Source organism: Pecten maximus, chromosome 11 (assembly GCF_902652985.1).
Source record: "Pecten maximus chromosome 11, xPecMax1.1, whole genome shotgun sequence".
Lineage (NCBI taxonomy): Eukaryota > Metazoa > Mollusca > Bivalvia > Pectinida > Pectinidae > Pecten > Pecten maximus.
Window position 1 is genome coordinate 4,810,525 of NC_047025.1, and position 8,430 is coordinate 4,818,954.

Consider the following 8,430-nt stretch of genomic DNA (forward strand, 5'->3'; position numbering starts at 1 on the left):
TTTTTTCTATCAATACTTTCTCACAAGATCTGGATGTAACTTGGACGAGCACGACTAGCAGCGCTGATGTAAAGAATGGAACAAATTCCCCATATACATTATATACATGAATTTTTTTACAATAATGTACATATTTAACAGTTACATATGCAATAATAGCAATACAGTCGAATCTGTATTAACCGACCACTCAAGGGAAGTTGAAAAACGGTCTCTTAATGGAGAGTGGTCTCTTAATAGAGATGGTATCTTAAATTTAATAAATGTTCATAAGCTTTTTATTCGCTTTATAAATTGGCAATAATGATTTATAATATATATGAAAAATGAACCACCACTTTGAATAAAACAAAACAATTTTCTTTTTTTTTAATAATTATTACTGTGCTAATTTTTCATCACTATATGTATTTTTTGAAATTCTTTCAGCATAGCAAAATACATCGATCTAACATGAGAAATATATTTCATTGGTTAATTACTAAATTAGATTACTTTCAAATTATTTATATATTTTTTTTAATTCCTGAAATCTTGGTCCGGATTTCCGCTCTGATTATTATTTACGTTCCTGCATTTCCTACTTTGAAAACGGCGACTTTTTCACTGGTAAATATCTGTTTTAATGTCTCAAAAAAGATAACAAATCACGATTTAACAGTAAGTTAACTGTTTATGCATTCCTTCATTGTTATATTTCGCATGCAAATTGATATATCGTATATAAAACGTCTGAAAATCGTCAGAATTCCAGACGGTCACTTCGCCTAATCTCCCGTCCTTTTGCACGAAAAGTAAAAATACTTACATTATTGTTATCACGGGAACGAAAAATTGTGTTCGCTGGTCGCGTGAAGAGAGGGTCGCTTAATAGAGTTAAAATATATAGCGAAAACGCTCGGGAGGAATTGAAATGGTCGCTTAGAACAGAGGGTCGCTAAATAGAGATGGTCGTTTGGACAGATTCGACTGTATATACAACTTTCTCACAACTAACATACTCATACATACACTCTGAATCAGGTGGTCTGCAATCCACAAATACTACAGAGTATATATCCGGCAATCTTCCAATGACGTAACCTCTAACATAGAAAGTTGTTACACTCCAGACAAAGGTTGACAAGTCAAGTTTATGTATCTGTCCACAAAGAACTGCTCAACGTTATATCCGCCCACACAGGACATATGGAAGTATGGTTGACCACAAAGGTCTGTATACAGTTATATCCGCCCACACAGGACATATGGAAATATGGTTGACCACAAAGGTCTGTATACAGTTATATCCGTCCACACAGGACATATGGAAATATGGTTGACCACAAAGGTCTGTATAAAGTTACTTCCGCCCACACAGGACATATGGAAATATGAAGATATGGTTGCCCACAAAGGATATAACATTACAATCTGCCCACACAGGACTTCTTACGATGCATATAGCTGCCGATACAGGATAGCTCACCAATAGTTGTCAACTTAACATCTCACCAACAGCTACCCACACAGGACTGCAATCAGTTAGTGATAATGGTGTTTGTATTGCCCACACAGGACTAGAAACTATGGTTACTGGATACCATGTCAGTCTCAATTGACATCTGCCCTCACACCATCATAGGTTAAAACTGTAACGACATATATATGAATGTCTAACTAAAGGTTTTGCTACACTATACAAATATCATAATGATATAGTATTTATCTACATCATAGTTCTATCAACATGCACTTATTTATGTAAACGACACATTATTTGACACTAATTCCATTGTACTCTTATAACACACTGATATAAAGAAAGTTAACTAGCGATATACCCGCTATATATATAGTTATACATATAATATAAGAGCTAATACGATAACTAAACACATACACGTTTAATACTCGTAAGACTTGCTAATTCTTTATAAATAAGTAATGATTTACCCCAAATTCAACAATTCTAAAAAGATTATACCTTACATAAAAATCATAGCTCAGTTACTTCAAATATTAGCCTCATAAACATAACATTCACAGACCTATGAACTGTACTCATCGGTACGCATTACGATTAGAAAATAACATGTTATACTTCGGATATAAACGCAACAGATTTCGGGGTTTAAAAACCAACATATTGGTGTATAAGAAACATAATATAACTTACCGCAAACTGTATGTTGCGCTTGTTTAACCCATGTATACCTTCCAAGGTCACACAACCGGTTCGCCCGTTTACCCGTGCGAATATCTCTCTCACACTAATTTACTCGCTATGACCCCGGGTCCGGAGAATCCGTATTTATAGCAAATAACAAATAATTACCAAAACTAAATATATAAATTACATAATAAAATAAATAGAAATTCTACCGTATTATAATTGTACATTCAACATAGAAAATGTCCATTTCCTGGAATATAATGGATATGTATATCGCAAAATATGGTTGGGACTGTGACACTGGGGAATATTAAGGAATTATTCCATTTCAATTTTAATATAAAATAAATTTAATTTGATAGTTTAGGTGCGTTTACATTTTTTATTATATCGCATAGATTGTTTTCTGATCTTTGTATATATCTTATCAGCCATTCTAGTATTATACATAGGAGTGTGTTCATCAAAAGGACGGGTCTATCTAAATAATGTGAAAAACTGAAATGCGCAGTGTCATCTGAAATGTCAGGGCTGCACAAAAAAGATCGATAAACAGGATATATAAGGAGTGCTCAAGGATACAAGGGAATGTATTGGTAGTGGCGGATCGACAGACAGGGGTAAGTTGTCCTGTTGACAGCTTAAGGTAGATATATTCAGTGGTGGACCGACAGACCAGGATCACCTGTCCTGTTGACAGTTTAAGGTAGGGTAATTGCATTTATGTTTTTACAACAATTACCATTAGTACCAAGAGTGATATACAAGTTATATAATACTTTTCTTATACATCTTGCTTATCAAGTTCTTTAAAATATAATATTCTCCCAACTAACCATATGACTATTCACTGGGTATAATGATTGCATGTCAACGTGACAGCCACGTTCTACCCCTAGGTATAATGGCATATAGTCAAAACTAAAACTAAACCGTGTAGCTGTAAAACTGATTCTGCGAAAAAGATTTACTCGAAACTATTCAAATTTGACGTTTGAATGGTTAGACTCATAAACTTAATATACTATTATATTATTATCGTAGCCTGTTTACTACCACTAATAATCCTTTTCGTGGATGGTAAGTGTAACGATATCTTACTGATATTATATAGTCTTTTTGATTATATAACAATATGCTGTATCTCTTAAAGCAAGTATTTTTATTTAGATACTAGTTGTAGTACTCCCCTTAGCAACGATATGTTTGTCATTACGTCATGGGTATGTGCATTATATACAGGTATGTGTAGATCATTGTGTTGCTGTGTGGTATTTTCGTCCAATCCAGTCACAGGAGTTCCTATGATCCGGTCCGGTTTCTTTCCACGTCGTATTTAGTTTTGTCAGAAAAGGTCTTTAGTTTCCACATTTCTTCTATGCCAGGTATACTTAGTTTGTATACTGTTTCATGTTTCGAAGCCTTGAGATTGGCCGCGATATCTTAGTCAGTTAGAGCGTCTGCCACGTAACGTAAGATGGAGAGCCGTGGAGCGTGGTAATAGTAATAACGACAGTAAAGACAAGTACGTTGTTGAATTTTGAGACAATCTGCATTTTTACCAAGACACAAATACACCACAAGCGATCACATACCGACAAGTTACGAATAAACATATCTAGTAGATGAACTACGAACAACGTCGTCGTGTTTTGCTTGTGCTCATAATCCGTACTGTCGATAACTAGTTATTAACTAGACCGAAGGGATCATTGACACTGCCAATACTCTGCACAGTGTTTTTCCTGATTCATCTACTAGTTTTACATGATGTAACTGTTTCATGTTTCCGAAGAAATACTTCAATTTTGCTCTTTGTCTTTACCTTGACGTTACTATTAATTTGTTGTGACATTGATCAATTAATATATATATATATGGAAATTACGTCCTTTAAACACAAATTTTAATGGATTGCCAAGATTCGACGAAAGTACTAAATACGTGTTGTCGAGTTCTTCTTTTACTTAATGTATTACTTTGTCCATAGGTATTACAGTATTTAACCAAAATTGAATTGATGTCGATGAAGCAGAAGACGTTTACCTTTCTGGAGCACCTGGTCTGATTTTGTTTCGTTTTAAACGGATTCCCCTGTGAATATACATATTGCTCATTTTGTCCTCGCCTTATTTTGTTTGAATCAGAATATCGGTTTGGTTTTCACGTCATTATTCTCTTGTTATTGTTGTAGAGCTTACTTGAAGATCCTTAAGGAAATCATGGCTGGTTTGATACAACTAATCTGACTAAGGACCGCGTAAGAAGCTTGATAAAAACTCTAGAAGATGTACGGAAATACACAAGAAAGTCGGATGAAGAAGATGTCAAGATAATTAACTTTCTGTCATATTTGTATTATTTGTTGAAAGAAAAAGAAAATAGCCTACAGCTTCTTGATGAATCTCACCAGAAGGAACATGATAATATCATAACCAACTCAAACAAAGCAAAAAGCCTGCTGGAGAATGGGGAAGTTTCTGAAGTGGAAGAAATAATATCAAAACTCCAAGAATTAAAGAAACGGAACGTTTATGAAAAAAGGAAATATTACGCAGAAGCATGACTTAGCATACGCATATGCAAGATCGGGTCCTTGTTACAATGAAAGTGCGGTAGAAATGTTCAGGAGAATTGTGGAGGCATATCATAAAGAATACACGTGGCAGCTCGGACTGGGTTTGACATTACTCAAGCGGAATCATCCCTTTCCTCATCCAGCAGATAGCAAAAATGAGAAAACAACGATAGATGCCGCTGTAAAGTTGCTAGCTCCCACGGAATCGGACGATCCCATTCTACCATGTCAAACTTGGCAAAGCAGTGTACAGCATTCGGACAAAACAATATAGAGATCTACCACCTGAAATAGAGAATTTAAGGGACAATACATGTTTTGGAAAAGGATTGGAAATATGTCCAGAAGAACCATTGCTGTTACAGATCTGTGGCCAATATGCGCGGTACAGAAAAGAATTTGATACATCCGAGAGACTCATTCGTAAATCACTTCGAATCAAACCAACGCCTCATGGATACCATCATCTTGCTCTTACATTAAAAAGAAGGGTAGACATGAGAGGGGGACACAACCATGGTTTTAGGGAAATAATATACAGCAGGGAAAAATCTGGATTCCAACAAGGTTGTAATTATAGAGTAGCGAGGTCGCCACAATCGCCTGACGTACGGAGTGGAGGACATATGCATATGCATTATGACAAAGGCATCCTATATAGAATGCTGGACCAAACTAAAAAAGCCGTGGACAAACAAAAAGTCTCCAAAAAGAAATATCTCCTGACACATACATGGTTGACACATGTTTATAATCAGCTTGGAGTTTGTCTCTTAGAATTAAGTGAGTCGAAAGAAACACCTTCAGAAATCAAGCAGAAGCACAGAAAAGATGGCCAAATATACCTCTCACGTGCTCTTCAGATTCAATTTGAAATTGTCGCAAACCATCTGCAGTTCAAAGAAAAATTTAACTCCTATTCAACTCTAAAAGAACTAATGAATGACAAAAGGAATGGGAAACCACAAGGACTGATAGTTTTGTGCATGCTCATGCGGGATCATATGGACAATATTGACAACTTCAATGACTTATGCATGACGGAGGAATGCAAGTTGGTGCCAGACAAATCTATAGCCATGCTTCAAGGTTACATGAAAGCTGGACAACTTGAAGACTGTGTTACGCTTTTATGTTCCCTAGAGTGTACAACAATGTTTGCGAGACTTCCTGAGTCTTTGGTCTTTGAGGTGTACATGAATGGTGCATTTCACGCCTACTCTACGGATAACGTACAACTAGCGTACGAACGCTTTAGACGTGCTTTCCACGTATACGGCATCTTCGGCAAAGTCAGTTACAAGACCGAAGCTGACGAAGGCGAGGATACGGAAGAAATACTAATATTACATTCCTGTTCACTAGGTTTAATATGCAGACTTCCAAGAGATATCGGAACGATTCTAGAAGACTGTACGGGATTACGGTATACCATCAATACTGACAACGTGCTCGGTAATGCGATCACAACAGAAGCCATGGTTACCTTGATGAAGAAGATACCGTGTATCATTATCATAACCCACGATAGTGAAGACAAATATGACCAACTATATGTCAATCACGCTCTCCAGATGAGCTCAGTAAAAAATGGTCCTCAAGTCGTGGTCGTTTCAAATGACGAATGTAACGTGCCAGATATTGTCAGAACAAGAGGTGTACCAATAATCCCGATGCCCCCTTCGTTAGATGACGCCATGCGACAAAACGATCAGATCCCAGATAAGCATCAAGAATGGGTGAAGCAATTTATCGAAAAACTGACACCAAATTAACCGATTTCTGCTGATGGAGTTCAATAGTACCAGATTCTACTAAAAACCATTGAACACATTTCCTTATCTGAGTGTTATACCAGTAAATGGTATGGCTTCAAAACGTTATGTTTGATTTATATCGACACCTGCCATAGATCATCGTGACACTAATGGACAGTGGACAAATTTTGCAGTAAACATAAGCATATCCGGTAGAAGAAGAATATTATATTCCTAGGATATGAGCGATAGTCATAGATATGCCTTGTGTAAGTATAGCCTGAATTTCACCTAGAACTCTCGCTGATGATGTTTTCGTCTCTAAACAGTCATTACTAAACAAATGAATGTTACACCAGTGAAAAATTTCGTGCCAGCACTTGTTGCACTATTGGACAATTCAGTGTCAACACATGTTAAACCAGAGAACAGTTTCGCGTCATCACTTGTTAAAACCAGTGAACAGTTTAGTGTCATCACTTGTTAAACCAGTAGACAGTTTCGCGTCATCACTTGATAAACCGGTGAACAGTTTTGTATCATACATGTTAAACCAGTGAACGGTTTCACGTCATCACCTGTTAAACCAGTGACCTGTTTCGCGTCATCACTTGTTAAACCAGTGAACAGTTTCGCGTCATCACTTTTTACACCAGTGAACAGTTTCACGTCATCACTTTTTACACCAGTGAACAGTTTCGTATCAGTAGTTGTTACACCTGTAAACAGTTTCGTGGCATCAATTGTAACACCAGTGAACAGTTTCATGTCATCACATGTTAAACAAGAGAACAATTTCGTGTCATCACTTGTTAAACCAGTGAACAGTTTAGTGTCATCACTTGTTAAACCAGTGAACAGTTTAGTGTCACCACTTGTTAAACCAGTGAACAGTTTAGTGTCATCACTTGTTAAACCAGTGAACAGTTTAGTGTCATCACTTGTTAAACCAGTGAACAGTTTAGTGTCACCACTTGTTGCACTAGTGATTAGTTTCCAAGGATTATTTGTTTTGTCAATGAACAGTTCCTCGTTATTAATTGTTACGCCCGAGAATATTTTCGCGGCATCACTTTATATAGAAAGGAAAAGCTGAATTTCATTTGATTCAAACTTTCAGTGTTAACTATGTCAATGCACTGTTTCATTTCGGCGCCTGCTTTGAATCACCATGACTCTACTGGACCGTGGACATGTTTAACAGTAGACATCGCCATCTTTACTTTGGGAAGTACAGAATTACATTTCTTCCTTGTCCAATTAAAAGTCAGTATGTTAGAAATCCGTTGATCTGTCAGGTGGTTCCGTAGTCAGCACCACGTTTCTAAGTTTGAGATCATGACATCTGAAAATGGACTCTCATCAATGAATTGACCCGCTACCTTTAAACTCCTACTTTCATAGCAGCAATTTTAAACTAATTTAGATTTCTGTGTAGCTGTTTGTATATCTTACTGTGTTCTTCTTTTTGTTTAGAGTGTTTATCAACTTTGATTCAACGTCAGTCTCGCTAGTGGTAACTTTCGCAGCAACTCGTATTTGACCAGTATAAAAAATATCTCCCTCATCACTTCATTCAAGTGATTACTGTCTCTTCCATCATTCAGCATTTTACACAAAGTTACAGTCAGCACTCTAATTGCGTGAACATTTCCACGATATGATTTCAATTTCATATGAGCGGACACTTCAACAGTGAATAGTTTCGCGACCTCATTTTTAATCAGCGAACAAAATCGCGTCCTCGAATTTCAACAAATTGTGTTTTAACCTTGAACATTGTCGAAAAAACTCCTATCAGAGTTACAGACAGATTACCATTGTATAAATCATGTTTATAATCACAATAGTATATACACCCATTAATGATTTTATCATGCATTTAATGTCTAGTATAGTATAAATCATGTTTATAATCACAATAGTATATACACACATTA